This window comes from Canis lupus, chromosome 4, assembly GCF_048164855.1.
Source record: "Canis lupus baileyi chromosome 4, mCanLup2.hap1, whole genome shotgun sequence".
Classification (NCBI taxonomy): domain Eukaryota; kingdom Metazoa; phylum Chordata; class Mammalia; order Carnivora; family Canidae; genus Canis; species Canis lupus.
Window position 1 is genome coordinate 35132241 of NC_132841.1, and position 10048 is coordinate 35142288.

The 10048-nt window shown below is 53.2% G+C and overlaps 1 protein-coding gene across 3 annotated transcripts in view; it reads left to right on the plus strand.

Annotated features, from left to right (window-relative positions):
• The window catches only part of LDB3 (LIM domain binding 3), a 56827-nt gene extending 54368 nt beyond the window's left edge, over positions 1-2459 (plus strand). For all 3 annotated transcript variants that reach the window (XM_072823849.1, XM_072823845.1, XM_072823859.1), the window contains one exon: positions 1373-2459. The gene's annotated coding sequence lies outside the window, so the exon portion shown is untranslated. The remainder of the gene's footprint in view (positions 1-1372) is intronic.
• Positions 2460-10048: the final 7589 nt, after the last annotated feature.

A 10048-nucleotide genomic window follows, 5' to 3' on the forward strand; every position in this document is an offset into this window, starting at 1 on the left:
AGGGCCATCCCCGCAGGCCACCCCACAGGCCACCCCCCCCCCGGGGCCACCCCCGCAGGCCTCCCCCGCAGGCCACCCGCCCATTGGCTATATTTAGAGCCAAGGCCGAGGGTGGCTCTCGGCGCCTAAAAAGGAAGCATGTTCCGTTCCTTGTCCCTTGTCCCTCGGCAGGCAGGGCTGGGGCCCAGCAGGTGTCCCCGGGGACAGGGAGGGGGGCCGGGGAGGGGGCTGGAGGGCTGCGGCCCACACCCCACACCGCCTGGGCCCTGCGCCACCGCACTTCCGTCTCCCACATCCCGTGTTCCCGAAGGCTTAGCTCCTTCCTGACTTGCGCGGGGAGGTGGAGCTGCGCTTCTCCAGTTTTGCTTTGCTGCGTGAGAGGAGATCTCAAGGCGACTCCGGTGTCTTGCCTCCCGTGGGGCCGCGCTCCTACTGCACCCCCAGCCCTGGGCTGCTCTACCCCCCCTCCGCCCTCCAGCCCCCGCCCTCCAGCCCCCACCCCCGCGCCCTCCAGCTGCCCCGAGCCCTCCAGCACCCCGCCCTCCAGCCCCGCCCCTCTGCCCTCCAGGACCCCCGTGCCCTCCAGCCCCCCTCTGCCCTCCAACACCCCCTTCCCTCCAGCACCCCCCCGCCCTGCAGCACCCCTGTCCTCCAGCACCCCCGTGCCCTCCAGCTCCCCTGCCCTCCAATCCACCCCGTGCCCTCCAGCCCCCCGCCCTCCAGCCCCCCTCTGCCCTCCAGCACCCCCTGCCCTCCAGCAACCCCCCATACTCTCCAGCCCCCCTGCTCTCCAGCCCCCCTCTGCCCTCCAACCCCCCCTTCCCTCCAGCACACCCCGGCACCCCCTGCCCTCCAGCACCCCCATGCCCTGCAGAATGCCCCCCCCCCGCCCCCCCCTCCAGCCCAAGCCAGGCTGGGAAGGGGAGCGCACTCCCGCGTCCCTAGAGGCAGGTGTCTGGGCGGGACCTGCTTGGCCTCCCCGGGCCATGGCCTTGACTGTCGGGAGGGAACCGGGAGGGAACAGGGAGGGAACAGGGCCCACGTACCTGCCCACCGCTCAGGCCGAGAGTCGAGATCATGAGATTGTCGCGGCATCATCCCTGGGGCCCGGCAACCGCACAGCTGGGGCGGAGCCGCTGGGGCACAGCCTCTCCCTCTGGGAAGCCCCGAGCCCACAGAGCCCACGGGATGCAGGCCTTCCAGGGGTGCCGGGCGATTGCCCCGGGCCCCTCCAACGCCCCGCCCCTCTCCTCGCTCCTGCTTTGGGTTTTCTCTTTGCATGTTTTCCGAGAATGCATTAGAACATGTTTTCTTCTGAGAATTGAGGCTTCCAAGGGCCTGCCTTCCTACCTAGTGTGTCCCCTCTCCCCAGGGAGAAAGAAGCCGCAGGATGCGTCCCTAAGAAGCGGCAGGAGGCCCTGGCCTTTCTCCCAAGGGGGGAGCCGTCCCCGAGGGAGCACCAGGAGGGCCTTAAATGTGTTCCTACCACAGGGCCCTTCTCCACCTGCGGCGCAGTAAGAAAGTCCATCTCCAGGACCACACAGTAAAACCTGCTGGGAGTGACTGAGATTTTTCAGGACTTGCAAACAAGTACCTTGGAGCATTCTGTTATTTTTGGAAAGTTCAAATATACGGGGATAAGGAGGTCGCTGGCTGTACAGAAAAGCTCTAGGAAAAAAGAAAAAAAAAGGTTTTCTCTTAAAGCACAAACGAAAACACGTTTTCAGGGACTGGTCTCGAGAAAAGGAAGAAAAGTTCCTGAGAGTTAAGTCTCCAAAAATACCTTTTAAAAGGCCTCATGCACACACGGCCGTGCCCGCGTGCACGTGCGATCATTTCAAAGTACCTGATGGATGGAACGAGAAGGGAGGCCTCCCGGAGGACTTCGTCGGGTCACTAACTGATTCGGGTTTTCCACATCTCAGAGCGAGTGTCGATCCGAGGGACTCTCATTCACCAAAACACAAAAGAAGGGCAAAACCATCTTAAAGGCAGCAGGAGAAGGAGGTAGCTCTGATTACCGGGTTCCCTCGGTGTTTGCAGGGTGGGTGTAGCTTTGGGGTTAAGGTGGGATCTACTTCAAGGTAACATCAGAGTGTCCTAGGACGCCAGGCAATTTCTAATAGTTCCTCTGGGGAGTACACGTTGGATCTACAGTTCTTGTCTCCTCATTGTTGACGTTTATGTAACACTTAGAAACCTTAACTTTTTGCAATGGAGTGACTTGTGTCTGCAGTGTTCCTGTCAGGAATGTAGCTTTTATAATGTTAGCGTTTCAACCTAAGTACTCTTGCTTTGGGATTTTTTTTTTTTTTAATTTTCAGATTTCAAAAGTGGAAAGTAGTGTGTTAGACGTGTGCACAAAAATGTTTTGCATGTTTCTTTGTTTTGTTTTGTTTTTTTGCTTGTGTGAATCTACTTTTTAGCACAATAAAACCTAAAAAGGATGTGCAAATACAGATTTTTCTGTGTTAAGGTTTTTTTTTTTTCACATGACACCAAAAGCAGATTATTTCTGTGTGGCTGCAAAAAAAAAAAAATAAAAGTTTGAGACAAAACAAAATGTCCTGTGGAGTATGAACGCACATAAAACTCACTTGCTCTGTTGGCTGTCTGGCCCAACAAGCAGTTTAATTGACTCGTTTCAACAGACAGAGATATGCGAATAATACAAATATCTTGCATACAAAGGGAATTTACCACGTAAATAATAAAGTGAAGACCAAGCTTTGCTTTTTTCTTTCTGGAAAGGTTTTTTTATTTGGCTACTAGGTGATGAAATATTTCAGATTTATTTATTTTTATTCTAAATGGCTTCATTTCTAGAAAAGTTGCTGTATTTTCTTCCATGTCTTTTGTTTTGAGATAAGTTCCGAGAAACTCTCTCAAGGCAATTTTTTTCTTTTTTTTTTAAAAAGGAAGACCTTTCAGGGGATATCATGCTCCACAAAACCAATTCATTCTTTGTTAAGGTATTCTGTTTCCAGGCATTACATAAAAAGAGAAATTTTTCACAATTTACTTGAGTTTTTTAGCACCTCAATCAGATTTTAGAAGAGCTGTGCAATTGCAAGAAGGAACAAGATACTATTTTAGCACTTTTTAAAGCTGTAGCAATTTAGATGCAGACACCCGGCCCCCAGGCTCCTAGAATCACAGACTGTAAAGCTGGAGGGCCTCTAAGAGCCCCTGGGCATTTTCCAGATGTGGGAGCGGGGCCCCGGAATGAGCAGGGGCTTTGACACGTTAAGACCAGGGCTCAGGTCAAGGCTGATCTAGCATCACTGCGGTGACACTGGGAGAGTGTCTCTCATCTCTCTGCAAAGTGGAGGTAATGACACTTGCCTCACAGGTGTTTTGAGAGCCAAATGCAGTGACTTTTGTTGGAAATACCAACAGGATCATCAGCGTTACCAGCAATGGGGTGGGCCCATCCTTGGATTCCTTAAGTCCTTCTGCGTGTCCCTTCAGAAAGAGATGCTTGGGGGAAGCGGGCAACAAGAATGCCTATCACACGGGGCGCCGGGGCTCAGTGGGTTAAGTGTCGGCCTTCGGCTCAGCTCATGATCCCGGGGGGCCTGGGCTCGAGCCCCACCATGGGCTCTCTGAGCGGCGGGGAGCCTGCTTCTCCCTGCGCCTCTGCTGCTCCCCCTGCTTGGGCTCCCTCCCTCCCTCCCTCCCTCCCTCTCTCTCTCTCTCTCTCTCTCTCTTTGTCAAATAAGTTAATTAAAATCTTTAAAAAAGGGATCCCTGGGTGGCGCAGCGGTTTGGCGCCTGCCTTTGGCCCAGGGCGCAATCCTGGAGACCCGGGATCGAATCCCACGTCGGGCTCCCGGTGCATGGAGCCTGCTTCTCCCTCTGCCTATGTCTCTGCCTCTCTCTCTCTCTCTCTCTGTATGACTATCATAAATAAAAAAAAAAAAAATCTTTAAAAAAGAGAAATGTTACACAAAAAGAGAAATGTTACACAAAAAGAGAAATGTTACACAAATAGCCCAGAAATATGAACCACCCAGATCAGTTTGGTATAATTACCTTGTACCAGAATTTCTGCCCTTTTTCTTTTTCTTTTTCTTTTTTTTTTTTAAATTTCTTCCCTTTTCACAGAATTGTTTATTGGTACATTCATTTGTTCTTTCGACAGATGTTTCCTGAGCACCTGCTATATGCCAAACGCTGCTCTGGACCCTGGGAACATAATAGTAAATAAAAGAGACAAAAACCACTATTCTCCCGGAACTTAGGTTCCAGCGGTTTGGAATCAGCAAAACAGGATGATAACTGACTGCTGTTGGGTTGGTTCTGAAGAGAAATACATGATCATTTAAAGCTGCTCCAGGAGTATCCGCTGGCATTCAGTGGGACTTAGTCTTTTTTTTTTTTTTAAGATTTTATTTATTTATTCATGACAGACACAGAAAGAGAGAGAGAGGCAGAGACACAGGCAGAGGGAGAAGCAGGCTCCATGCAGGGAGCCCGACGTGGGACTCCATCCCGGGACCCCGGGGTCACGCCCTGGGCTGAAGGCGGTGCTCAACCGCTGCCCCCCGCCCCCCCCCTCCCCGCCGGGCTGCCCTGCACTTAGGCTCCTTAATGATACAGACCTGGCACGAAGAAGGGGTTCTGGGTGGGCCCTGGGATGTGGCTGCATCTGCTGGGCCCCCAGGGCTTCAGCCCCCGTGGCTGGCCCTCACCTGTCGCCTATTGCCTGGATGCAGCCGGTGGGACCGGCTGGAGAGCACCGCAGGGCCGGCGTGGGCTTCCCGCCCCCCCACTTCCCGGCCGAGCTCGCGGGGCGGCCCCCGCGGCGTTCCCGTCCCTCCCCGAGAGCCTCTCAACACCTGGGCCACCGTATGTGGTTGCTGTTGTTGCTAAAAAGCAGATTTAGTTTTCAGAGCGGCCTCAGGCTCACAGCGAGGCTCCCCAGGTGCCCTGCTCCCGCGCCACACAGCACCCACCCGGGCCTCGCTCAGGCGTCCCGGGCCAGTGACAGCGGGTGGCCGCCTCTCGCAGCTCCTGACCGCACGGAGCTCTGGCCTGGCAACGTGTCCCGGCGGCGGCCGTTCAGCCTGCAGCCAAGCCTGCTGTGGGGACGGGGGACGAGCGACAAGCGGGTGATGCTGTGACCTGAGACACGTGGGGACACCCAGCAGCTGGGCCTGCAAGGCGCCACTTGGGCCGCACGGGGAAGACCTTGCTGGGCAGGTGACACCTGGGCTGAGGTGGGGCTGACGGCCCCGGGGGGCCCGGGTCGGGGTGGCAGGAGGGTGGCCAGGGCCGTTGGGGGAGGGCGAGAACTCCCACTTGCAGAGAAGAATATATTCGGCTCGTCCCGGGGCACCTGCCGGCTCGTGGGCTGCGAGCCCCGACTCTTGATGCAGCTCAGGCCGTGATGCTGGAGTGCGAGGCCGAACCGGGGTGGGCTCCCCTCAGGGTCCTCCCTCTGCTCCGGCCCTGTCCCCACCCTGCTCGCTCCCTCACTCAAAAAGCAATTTTTTTTTTAACTTTTCCTGCAATACATTTCACTTGAAAAAAACCATCGAGACTGTCCATCCAGCAGTTCTGGCTGCATATGGCAAAGCTGGCTCCGCGCGGTTGTGTGAAGGGTGGGAGGCCACTCTGTGCACGCGGCCCACGCCGGCCTCCAAAACGTGGCAAACAGCCCCACGCTGTGCTCGCAGCCACGCCAACCGCACGCGCGTCGTGTCCTGCTTGACTGGAGACCTACCACACGTACTGCCTGGAGACCTGCCGTCTTCTGGAAACCGTTCACGTTTCAACTACAAGCTTCACAGTCGGGTCCTGCCTAAACCCCGACGGGTGCCGGCTGGCTCAGTGCCGAGCATGTGGCTCTTGAGCGCAGTGTCATCACTCAAGCCCCAAGATGGGTGTACAGGTTATTTTTTATTTATTTTATTATTCATTCATTCATTCATTCATTCATTCATTCATTCATGAGAGACACAGAGAGAGGCAGAGACCCAGGCAAAGGGAGAAGCAGGCTCCATGCGGGGAGCCCGACGCAGGACTCAATCCTGGGACCCCGGGGTCATGGCCTGGGCCCAAGGCAGACGCTGAACCACTGAGCCCCCCAGGGATCCCTAGAGATTATTTAAAAAAATAGATTAAGAAACCCCATAAAATCCATATTAAGAGATATCTCAATAATAATGATCCTAAATTAATCTACTTATTGAGCTCGTGGGAATAGGTTGAGCCATGAATTTTGACAAGGCCTGGAGCTGCTTTTCTGATGGGTAAACATCTGCATCTTCGGGCGCCCCCTCAGACCCTCAGACCCGCATATCCGGGGTCAGCCTCCTGGCCCACCTGAAAGCCTCCCCCGAGGCCGAGGCCGGAGGAGTGGCCGTGGCTGTAGTCCTGCCTTCTCTTCCCCAGGTTCCCTTCAGGCAGGTGCTGGGTTCAAGAAGCAGGTCTGCGAACCACAGCGAACTACCAGAACCTTCCCCTGAGGTTTGCTTGAACCCGGAGCTTGGAGGGAGATGGGCTTTGCCCTGGCTGGCGGCTGAGCTGCGAGGCCGCTAGTGCCAAGGCAGGAGGGCACAGAGCCAACGCACCGAGAACCGAGGTTAGACGTGAGCAGCACGGAGCCTGGGGCCGGGGCCTGCAGCTCTTCATTGATTCAAGGCCTGTCCCCTCGCCCCTGGAGCTTGTTTACATTGGGTTTCTGTCACTTGCAACCAGGAGCCCCCCAACTAGTTCAGGGTGAACTCAGCCCCAGTAACCTGCCTGCCACTCCTCACCCCTGCCGTTCGTCTGAAGAGACAGGGTGCTTGGTGCTTGGTCTTGCGCACGTAGCCTAGGACCAGTCCCCGTCCTGCTGCCGGCACCTCTTCCCCCAGGAGTCCCGGGCCTGCCCGGCCGAGTCACCACCGCGTTGCTCCCCGCAGGGGATGGCACCCCGACACTGCACCCGGAAATCTGGGAGTCACCGGGTCGCTCTCCCGCACACTGCCTGGTTTATGTCCTCACCTGTCTTGGAGAGTTCAGGACCCTCCTGGCTCCAAACGGCTCCCTCGCGGTCAGCTCCCCAGCTCCCGGACCTGGGCCCCCCCCCCCCCGCAACCCCCTCCCTCCCACCACCCGTAGTGAGATCTTCATAAATCTGACCGTGCGACCTCCTGCTTCCCCCGACAGATGGCTGCCCGCCACCCCTCAGTGGAGCCCAAAGTGGCCTGCACACGAGACCCCACACGCCAGCCCCATTGCTTTCCCTGCCTGTCGCCCTGTCATGGCCTTACCCTCTGGTGCCAGCCTCCCTGGGGCCAGCCTTCTGCCCTCAGTACTTCCACAGCCTTCTTGCACTTTCCCATTACTTAATAACGGACTGTTTATCCAAGTCTTTCTCACCTGTTTACACAAGAAGCAGCTAGAAGCAACAGCCATTTGGAGCACCTTTATGGGTTAGCCAAACTGTGAAAACTGAACGCTTTTCCACAGCAGCGTAAGCATTGGTCACCATCTCCCCCAACCCCATCTATGGCTCGGCAGTGCGCTGGGGAGATTTAGGACTGAAATGGCAAAAGCATGGCACCGTTGATGCGGCTTAGCTGGGAGCCGAGTTCCTTCTTTCACAAAGAAATCCCATTTAAAAAACCAAAACATTTCATTAAGTAAATTCTGAGGGCTGCAATTCCTTTTGCACGTCAGCTGTCCTCTTCCTTGAGCCCATCTCAAAGTCTCATTGATGCATAAAAGTAGGTATAAAGAGACTATTTCAAAAGAGTTTGCAGATTCAGGGGGAGAATCCAGTTACTAGAGTCTTATCTTTCACTTCTAATGAAGCACTTTGAATGCCAGAGGGTCCTTGCATTTGCAGAATTGGTGAAAGGCCTCCAGTGTGTGCCTGCGGCCCAAGCTAGACGGCCAGCAGTGAGGGCACATCCATTCTGCGTGTTGTCATCACTACAGACACCCCTGCAGGGTCCCCTTCCACGCTTGTGACTCTTCGGCTAAGGAGGCACTGAAGAAAAGTAGGCAAAGGTTGGGTAAGGACCTGATCCGGTTTGGGATCCAGGTTTTATGGGTCCATCTTTAAGAAAAAGACTATAATAAAATTCCAAACACCAAATTAATTCTAAAACCAAGCAGTCATTTAAAATGAGAAGAAAGAATCAGAACAAATGATTAGAACCATGGGATCGCTAGGTCTCTTTCTTCTGAAAGCTCTTCAAGCAGATTGTCAGGAAAGTGTACATATGACTGCTCCCTGGGGAGCCCGGGGGATCAGCAGTGGAGCGTCTGCCTTCAGTTCAGGCCGTGACCCTGGGGTTCCGGGATCAGGTCCCACAGCGGGTTCCCTGCAGGGAGCCTGCTTCTCCCTCTGCCTGTGTCTCTGCCTCTCTCTGTGTGTCTCTCACAAATAAATAAAATCTTATAAAAAAAAAAAAAAGGAGGAATGCTCCCCAGTTGTAACCTGACTTCCCTCTCTCAATCTAGAACATTCCAGCCCCTCAGCATTCACAGGGGCCTTTGAAAGTGAGGGACCCTGACGCTTAAGCTTCACTAGTTTCCTGGTAAAGCTAGCCTGGACCCAGGCCAATAGAATGAAGCCATCTGGGGATCATGATTGCCTGGCTCATGCTCTGGTAGGAATTGGCAATATTTGTCCAGAGCTGTCTCCAGAACCAGGACAGAGACATGCCTCAAAGTGGGGAGAGTAAATCAGATTACTGAGTGAGGTAAGGCTTGAAATGGGCCCTGACTCGCAGCCTGTAGCTCCTAACAGGTGGTTGTATCTTTCTACCCTCTTCTTAAATTATTCCCAGCTGATAAGCCCAGATTTGATGGAAAGGTAACGGAGGCAGTAAGTAAGCTGTGGAATGGCAATATAATATTAGGTCGGAGGTTTAGGAGGAAGGACCAGAGTGTCGCACAAGAAGCCCCAGGCACTGGCTCAGCCTGAACCATGGATATCAGGTCCTTTTTGAGATGCTTGGAATCATTAAAATGGTAAGAATCATCTCTAAGCTTGTAGATTAACAACCAGAATGTGACTTCAGGGGAAAGTAAATAAGCTTTTTCTTTTTCTTTTTTTTTTTTTTCCATGCACCTTCTCTGTATCAAGGACAGTGGTTGGCACTTATGAATCTTTTTTCACTGAATCTTCATGACCCTGGCAGGTCGGGAAGCCAGAGGTCAGATAGGTTAAATACTCTCCTCAAAAAGTACAGCTTGAATTGTATTCTTCCCATTAGGGACTCAATGTGAAGTCCTGTCCGTTATACAGTTTCAAAGTTCCTGTCTTGAGTGGAAATACGATATTCTCCTCAAAGTCCTGGGAGAAGACAGTTGAGTTCAGGTCCACATTCACGGAGCCTCTACTTGGAGCCTGGCCTCAGGCTAAGTAGCTATATATTGTGAGTTCAGAGGTTGATGAGGCACAGTTCCTGCCCTAAAGAGCTCACAGTCTGGTGGAAGAATCTCACGAGTTCCCCTGTGATTTCACTATCCTATGGTAATAAATGCTTCTCCAGCTTTTCTGCAAAGCAGACTTATAAGCAAAGGGCCACCAACATACAAAAAAAACAACATTCCAGGGACCCTATGCAATTCTGAAATTTCTTTTATAATCTAATTTTTAGCTTTAAAAAAAAGGTACGCTCTTTGCTTTTGTTTTTTGTTTTTTTGTTTTTACACCCTTTGCTTTAAGTCATTTATTATTAGGTAAACCGATGCCCTGGAGAAGATGCCCCATAACATCATGTACTCCATGCCCAATGCTAGGTACTCTGGACTGAGAAGCAGAATGCGAGGTAAATGATAGGCCAGAAATAAGCTTGAGGTGCCACGGGGCCAGTCAGGAGGGACATAGTTCAGCCTGGGGTGGGCAGCGAAGGCTTCCTAGGGAAGGAAATTCCTGAGCCAACGCTGGAACGGAGAACTGGAGCCCAGCCCAAGCTGCACCAGAGCTTCTATACTAATTACTGAACTGTGCTGGGCTGTATTTGAAGTAAGTCTCATTAAGAGTTTTACAGTTTGTTTTCTTTCCCCTTCAACATAAACACTGATGGACCGATCACTTTCT